The sequence below is a fragment of the Danio aesculapii genome, chromosome 12, assembly GCF_903798145.1.
Source record: "Danio aesculapii chromosome 12, fDanAes4.1, whole genome shotgun sequence".
Classification (NCBI taxonomy): Eukaryota; Metazoa; Chordata; class Actinopteri; order Cypriniformes; family Danionidae; genus Danio; species Danio aesculapii.
The window spans coordinates 23,441,029-23,449,833 of record NC_079446.1 but is presented as its reverse complement, the minus strand read 5'-3'; positions in this window follow the sequence as shown (position 1 = coordinate 23,449,833).

Below are 8,805 nucleotides of genomic sequence, written 5' to 3'. Positions count from 1 at the left end.
AAATTAATAAAATACACAGCAAATGAGAAATAAATAAAATAAGGGAATAAAAACAGACAATATCTTTAAAAATTATAATAGTTACAATAATAAAATGTGTAGATTTCAATAAGGCAAATGCATTAATTAGCCATTTCTAATGGTGTTTAAATATATTGCAGCCAATTTAGATCTAGTTTCCTTCTCTCCGACTGTTTAGTAAAGTTTTTCTAAGTCTTTTTGATTAAAGAATGAATTAAAATTTAAACATGAATTTAAACATTAAATATGTTTCTCTCACCTTGCGGCTGTGCGCATAAATTTGACTACAGCTTTAGAAAGCGAAAGCAAAAACAAATCCCGAACATTTTAGGTGATTTAAAAACCCCTGGCTGGACGCATTAAGTCCCAAAATGGTTAGTCTCTTTGGGTCTCTGCAGTGCACGTGTTGTGTCTGTGGGAGTGTTGAGAGGTCTCGCGCACACAGTAGCTACGAAACGGATAAACAATAGAAAAATTTTCCACTAAATCAATTGCGGATGTTTGGTTACATTTGGTGGATACAAAAAAGTGGCAAAAAAAAGGCCGGGTAACCTGGGCCCGCCCAAGTTAAGTCTATGTGTGGGAAGCACTGCTGTATTGCTTTTAATCTTAAAAGAAGTCATGTACCTCAAAGTTTACATTTTGTATTTATTTACTCATTTGTTAAAAATGTCATATTCAACTTTTATTTTCTGTGGAGAATTTTCATGCAGCAGATTTCCATAAAATATTTTAGTCCATATGTATGGTGGCTGAAAGAGTTTAACACACTACAATTTAAGAAAACAAATGCATTTATAAAAAAACACCAGCAAATACATATATGTTGCAAATTCTCACAACAAAAGCAAATAAAAAAAACGCACTTTAAATTAAACCGGAAATGTTTCAAAGGGATCCAAAAATGTGATGGACCCACCTGTTACTTGCTTATTGTGCCATGACTATTCCTCTGGTGTTGTAGGTGATCTTTGAAAAGTGAGGTTTTTTTCTTTTACATACTCCTTAAATGATTACCTTGTCTTTTGTATATAATTAGCCTAAATAACCATAAACTAATTAGCTGGATCCGTCACCCTTTTGGGTTCCCTGTTCTGTGCTATTTGCATAAGTTGTAAGAAATCGCAGTGCATTTTCTTAATTTGTTTGCGTTGTGGATATATTGCAGTGCATTTTCTTAATTGGTTTGCATTGTGAGAATTTGCAACACTTTTTCTTGATGTGTTTGTGTTGTGAGGATTTCCAACATGTTTGTTGAAGATATTTTCTTAATTTGCTGGTGTTTTTCAGTTATTGCAGAGCTAAGAACCAGACAGAAATTTAAATATTCATTTAAGAAATGTTGAATAACTGACTCGCAGTGTTGCCATACTCAAAGACTCATTGATAACAGCTCACCAAAATGAGATTATTAGTTATTTTGGCTAAAATATTAATTTTATCACAAATGTATTGTATTACAGTATTTGAATTTGTAGTCAGTGTTGCAGTTCAGCTTTTGTGGCTTGTTTTGTTTTACCCAAAAAGAAAATGGTACATTTAGGTCTTGTTTGCTTATGAAGTATATATTGCTGCTTACAAAACAACGTTGGTGATACATTTCCAGTTAATGTATTATTGACATATAATTGGCAACAAGGCAGCTACTGTACGTTGAGAAAAAAAGCAGGCGTGCTTGAGCATTCAGCTTTTTTCTTGCGTTTTTTTGAGTGTAATCTGTATAGAAACATGAAACAACACAGCCATTTATAACTGAAATTACTAAATGAATGAAGTTTCTTGAGCGCCAAAGTAGCATAGAAGTATACTTTCTGAAGGATTCTGTAATATTGAACACTTGTTGGTTAGAGATGTAGTGTAGTCCGGCATTGATTCTGAGATTTTCAAAATGCATTGCTTTTTCTCTCTTGAATTGATTCTAAACTCTTTAATAGCAGATACTGCTGTATGATTTACGAACCGATGTCTCTGCTTGCATCTACTTCCTTACAAATACCACTTGAATCTAAAGTAGACATCAATAAAATTAGGAAAGTTTTAAAGACGCAGTATGTGATTGTTTTCAGAAACATTTTTGTTGTGCTGGTTGAAAGTCTCTTCACATTCCAATAGCATTGGTTAAAGTGTTTGATCTATATATATTTATTTTTTATATTCTGGGTAAGTCATAAAAATGTTTTTTTAATCCAGTTAAATTTGTCGGGCTGATAGTTCCCATAATTCTGATAAGTAGCCCAAACTGTCTGTCAACAAATGTAGATTTGTACATCTACACGTCCCTGTTCATGCAGACTGTTCTGCCATTTGCACGTACACGCACGTTCATCCTGAATCAATATTAGTTACTTTTGCACGCTGGAGAAAGGACAGCTGAAGTATTTCTTTTAGACAGGTAATGTTGTGTTTCAAAAGTAATTTAGTCACACAAAGCTGATGTAGATTGTGCTGTTTTACGAATGAGCTGTATGCATGGAAGTGTTATGCAGCCACTGAAATCTTCTGGTGAAAGATTGATGTGACTGTTTTCTTTTTCATAAAGTAAACATAAGTAAATAGTGCTATTCTGCCTGTCTGCTTTACTGAGGTGAGGTTGGTTTTATATTCACATTGGTTTATTTTTGAACAATGATAACATGTGACGTGCACCCTATATTGTTTCCCGTTCTACTTTGAGAATTCGGTCTGAAATAGCATGTAAGTGTGATTTAGTCCTGCACCCCGCCAGCCAAGCACCATGTTGATTTAGGACAAAGCGCTTGAGAGAGTGAGACCAGCAATCCTTGCATGCATGAAATATTGCACTTTATGACAATTTTGCTTGCTACACAACTGAAAACATGCTAGATATAATACAGTTTTTCGTTGTGAATTGTAGTATTATAAAGTACTATAAAGTTTTCTAACTGGTGAATGACATGATCTAGTGGGTTGTCTACTGTCATCTTTAAGTGGCGCGTTCATGATTTAAAGAGGCTTGGCTTTGGATGGCTGTGGAGGGACTGTGTTTTCAAAGTTATTATGCTATAGGATAGAATTTTGGCAGATCACCTACTGCACCTTTAAGCAAATTACTAGTGTTCATAGTGAGATGTGTTTACATTTATCTCATGAAATTCTGTAGGACCCAACTTGAATGAGTCAGCTAAATGGACAAGCGCTCTTTTTATTTGTTCTTTTTTGAAGGCATATGACTGTCTCGTTAAAAACTAGCCTAAAGTTAAAAGTCAATATCAGAATCTGTTCAAGATTGAATAGTGATGCATTTTGAAAATCTCAGAATTGATGCAGAATCCATTTTTTTTATTTTTACCACAGCTGTATTAATGGGTACTGAAATACAGCTTTGAATCACAGGAATAAATTATGTTTTAAAAATTATTACAATAGAAGACAGTGGAAATTGTATTAACTTTTACTGTATGTTTGCTCAAATTGAAATGCTTAATGGGAGAAACACTTTGACCCCGACCCCAATGTTTAACTGTTGTACTTTTTTGCTACTTGTAGTTGTTTTTCTGCTTACCAACTATATTCTCTTAAGATTTGTTATCACGCTACACAAAAGATCATCTTCAAGATCTCCAAAAAATCTATTTTTAAAATCCAGAACAAGACCCTGGAGGTTTTGAGCGACATGAGAATTAATAATTAATGACAGAGTGTTTATTTTTGGTTTGTTCAGTCCCTTTTAAAAGTCCGTTCAAGTTGGCTGTTATAAAGTTACAGTTTGGAAACATGACTTCCATTAAGTCAACTAATTATAGAAATTCTCAACTCTGTTTGAACCTGCTGTGAGAGGAATAAAAATCTCAGGTTCCCATCTATCTTGGGACTTGGCATGACAGCAGAAGATCCTGAAAATTGGGCTGTTTTGGGATCTCGCTACAAACACAGCATTAGTGTCGGTGTGAATCCCGAGCACAAACGCCAAGTCCCTGCTGAATAACTAAATATGTGAATTATACAGCGTGATTCACAAAGCAACTCGCTCTGCTTTGTAGAAATGTACTACGTGAGAGTAAAGTAAATGGCCTAAAAGACTAGCATGAGGCTTTTTGTCTTGAAGTTAAAGTCTGCGAGGGGTCACCGGGGCCACATGATTTGTCAAGGACAGAGGAGGTCTCCATTAATATAACATTAACCTTCCCTCACCCACATCTTCCTTCCCCAAACCTCTGCTTTTGTCTTCATTAGATGCCATGACGCGTTCTCCGAATAGCTCACAGCGCCTGTTAGCAGACTCTGAGCATCAAGTACCCTGTGAAGACTTTGCGTCTGTGAAATCGCTTTTCTGCCTGGGTAAAGTGGAGAACGTTTTTATTGGAAAGGCGAAAAGCTGTGAAATCCGCCGCATACAGATATTTATTTATTTATTTAACGTTAGCTTTGTATCCGAGCAGATAGTTTCATGGGAGCGGATCTACTTTTTTCAGGTGTGGGATTTGTTGTGCCTTGTCATCACAGAGCAGCGCTGGGAACTCAGCCATCACTGTTGTTCACCTCTCATGTCATTCTGGGGATGGATTGTACAGGGATGAAAAAGACAGCAGACAGGCTCCAGATAGAAGGCTCAGTTGAACTGTCAGATATTCTGAGCCTCTCCACATGAAGAAGACTCCTTAATGTTGGTAACCTTGAGGTTTGTGTTTGCTCTCCATAGAAACAGACTGCTGAGTCTTTGTTCCCCTGGTAACCTGCAATGTGAGGCAATCCGGCTGGTGAGAGTGGCATGCTTATTGACAAATTCTGCCTATACCAATTGAGCAAATAGAGGGCGACGTGATGACGATGAGAGAGACTGTAGGTGGAGCAGCGATGAGAAGGAGCTCTGGCACACTCTTGCATTACATAAAGCCTCAGTGATGCTTAATATTCATTGCATCTCCGTCCTTCTGGCTCTGGGACTCTGTTCTTATCTTATTTGAGGATCTTCTATTCTTCAGTACAATCTTCCAATACTTTTCTGTCTGGCTGCTTTTATTCTCGTGTGTTTCGTTCTCTTTCTTTTGACATTGCAGTGTTTTGAGTAAGCAAAATTCAGCTGTCAGAACTGGAACAATGAAGTCTGCGTCTGCTTTAGGGGCAGATATGGCACCCGTGATGCACTGCTTTGACCCCAAGGCTTGGCATTAATGCACCTTCTGCTTGTTTATTTGAACAAAAGAGGTAATATGCGTCAAATGCACGAGATACGTTGGCCCAGTGTCTTTTTGTAGTCTTTGAAGTGAGGCTGTGAGTCCAGACTCCTCAGATGCCTTATCAAATAATGAAAGAGCTGTTTCTTTAGATGGTTTGTTTGGTGGAAAATAAACAGTTGCTGGTTGGAAACTGCAGAGGGCAGTGTTCACTTTGCTTCATACTGTATGGATCTCTGTTCATCCAATGTGTAATGAGTCAGATGCTGGACTTCGTTTGAGGTGTGTCTTGAGGTGTGTCTTGGCTTTGATGTTGGCAGCAGTTTTGGAAACTTTATTAATAGTCAAAAGAATTGATTGATTGATTTTATTTGACAATTTTAACAAAAATAAACAATCAAGTTCAGTTAGACTAATTCATACATATTTTCTTTTGTAAAAAGGTTTTATTTGGTCGTAGAATAGACTTGCAATAATCACAAATTCCAGGATTACTTTTCTGATATGCATAAACTTACAAAAACAAACAAACAAACAAAAAACAAAACACCCGAACCGCAGTCTGTAAGTATAGAACACAGTGCTAATCAAAACAACTTTTTAGTTACAATACATTGCTTTGGGGAAAAGAATTTCCCATGAAGTGACAGAAAAAAGGGCCCCAAATCTTCTGAAATTATCCAATGTTGCCTTTTAAAAGACATCTGGTTCGTTTCAAGTGCAGAGTAGATATCAATTCTTCAAGCCATAGTTTAGCAGTTGGTGGATTTACATTTTTCCAGCTTTCTGGCTGTTATCAAACAATATGTAAGGAATTTCTGTTGTGCACTGATTCATACATATTTTAAAAACTGTCGAGGATAAAATACACAAAAAAGCCACAGGCTTATTTTCATTGTGGTCCTCGATATTCTAAAAAAATAAACGAGCTAATCATAAATGGAGTGCAAACATCATCAGCTCAGCACAACAAAAATCCTCAACTTCAACCATAAAACAACCATTTTTTAATTTCCCTTCTAAAAACACACTTTAAAATTGAATCTCTATAAAACTCCTAGGCAATACATTCCAAGCAACAGAGCTAGTACACAAAAAGGAATTTCTACCTGTTTCACTCTTGAAAGGATGAATATCTCTGCTGGTCACTCTTGTAGAATGACAATGTACCTCACTAACTAAAGCATAATAATCAACATATTTTGGTACCATTTTCTTAAAAGTCTTAAACGTTAAGACTTAAAAGTTAAAAGTTAATAAGTTGCCCTTTTTTACTTTTACTATAATGTTCATTATTTAAATGTGTCAGTGGAGGTACTTTCATAACAATTCTACACAATTTGTTTTGGGCCATCTGCAATTTATTTTAGAACTACCGTCGTACCAAACAGCTGCAGCATAGTCAAAAAAAAAAGGTAAAACAATGTTAAATTCATCATAAATTCATCATAATATATATATTTTTTGCATATCCAGATTTTATAGATTGCTTTCACGCCTGTGGTTCGTTTTATTTGGCTTTTGAACAGATGTGTCATTGGACCTTTTTCCTAAACTGCTTTTTGAATGGTCAAAATTAACGTGCAAATATTCTAAGAAACCTGAAATTAAACGAAGGGGGGAAAGCTAACAGAAAACACAACAATTGTTATAATGGAGAGACAAAGAATAGCGTATATTATATTGCTTGTATGGATCACTTCAGACGAACTACACATATCGAGAATGAAGCATGGATGCAGCTGGAAAATGTTTTAAAACGCAGTGCATATGCGCTGAAAAATCACTGAATTAAGTTTTTTTAAGGTTAGCATTTGCAAAGATTTATACGAGCTGAATTAAATTCAACTCAATTGCTTTGTTTAAATTCAGCCCAAATAAATTGTTTGCAACCACTTACCCTCAAAAATGTAGTAAATCCAATGAATAATTTTTATTCAGTGTGGCGAAGGCGCATCACAGTCACTTCAGATGTTTGTACGTGATCTACCATGGAGCTTTTGCACTGTAAACAAATACTTGGCCCTCATCCCATAATACACAACACAGCTGACTATAGCAGCTGGTTTAGTACAAACATGTGCAGTACTTTTTTCTGTTGGGTCTGTTTGAGTTCCAATCATGTTGTTACCACAAATTAACCTCTCCAGTGTTCGTTTGTAAGGGTATCTAGACCACCTCTTTAAGTAGGTCTTGGTACACTTGTTTGGTCTGTTTTTGTTGTGCTCTCAAGTAGGGCTGCACAATATTGAAAAAATTGACATTGCGATATTTTGATTTTCTGCAATATATATTGCAATTTTTAATAAAATTTCACCCGATGACTTGACTATTTGGAAAGTATTTATAATTTTTTGAGGAGTGCATATGCATAAAATATACAAAATTATACAAACATATAGCAAATAAAATAAAGCACAGATAAAACAGTAGAACAATGATAAAATACAAATAAACAGCGCTTTATAGTTTTTGGTGGAAAGAGTGGTTCAGAAACACAAAAATCAAATGTAAATTAATGTATAGTCGCCATTGTATAAATAATTAAGCAATTCATCTTTGTTAAAGTGGCAAATTTTAGAAATTCTTGTGCTTAAATTTGCTTAATCTTAGTTACAGGGCTAAAAAATACATTACAATGAAAGTGTTTCATACTATTACAATAGGTCAAGTTTTATTAATCCCAACATGACATTGCAGATCCTGCAGTGTGACTATTGCAGATACACACATTGCGATATTGATGCTGATTATTTATTGTGCAGCTTTACACTTTAGTGCAGTTGCTGAATTCACACCTGCCCAAATGAACCACACTAAACTGAAAAAAGGAATTCTAGTTAGATTCAGCCATACTGAATGAGGTAGGTGTAAAATCACTTAAAGTCTTAAAAAAGAGATTTACACCACATGTTTTGACTTCACCATTCACCATTTTCAAATCTGATTCAAACCACATTTGGGGGTTATGTAAAAAAGGTATTCCAATCAGATTTTTACATGTGCATATTTTCCCTGAACTGATTATTTATGTCCATGTAAAGTTGCTATTTGAGATTGATGAATTACAAAGTGAACTACACCGTTTCAATTTACTAAGATCTTTTATGTGAAGCTGCTTTTGACACAATCTACATTGTAAAAGCGCTATACAAATAAAGGTGAATTGAATTGAAAAAATAAATAAATTATACACTAAAAAATAAAAAAGATTTCTGCAAAAATGTTGCAAATAGTTTATAGGTGTTAAATTTAAACAAATTAAGTTTAGTAATGTTCAACAACTTAATTTCTTTGTTTAAATTCAGCCCAAATAAATTGTTTATTACCTCTTAACTTAAAAATGTATTAAATCTAAGAAATCTTCTTTGAATCATTTTGTTTTCAGTGTAGGAGTGTTTGGATTTCCTGTTATTACATTCAAGCTGATCTTTCCATCAAAGACAGTGTGATTCACTTCACCACGTCCTCTGGATTTAAAAAGAATTCTGTGGCTAATACAAACTTTTGGTCAACCAATCCTCTTTAGACTAATAGTTAGTCGACTTTTTATGTTCAAGTTCAAATTTAGAGCCCTAGATATTGTCCACTTTTAAACAACATGTACACCCTTGATATAACACAACAATAACGTCAAACTGGTAGCAGA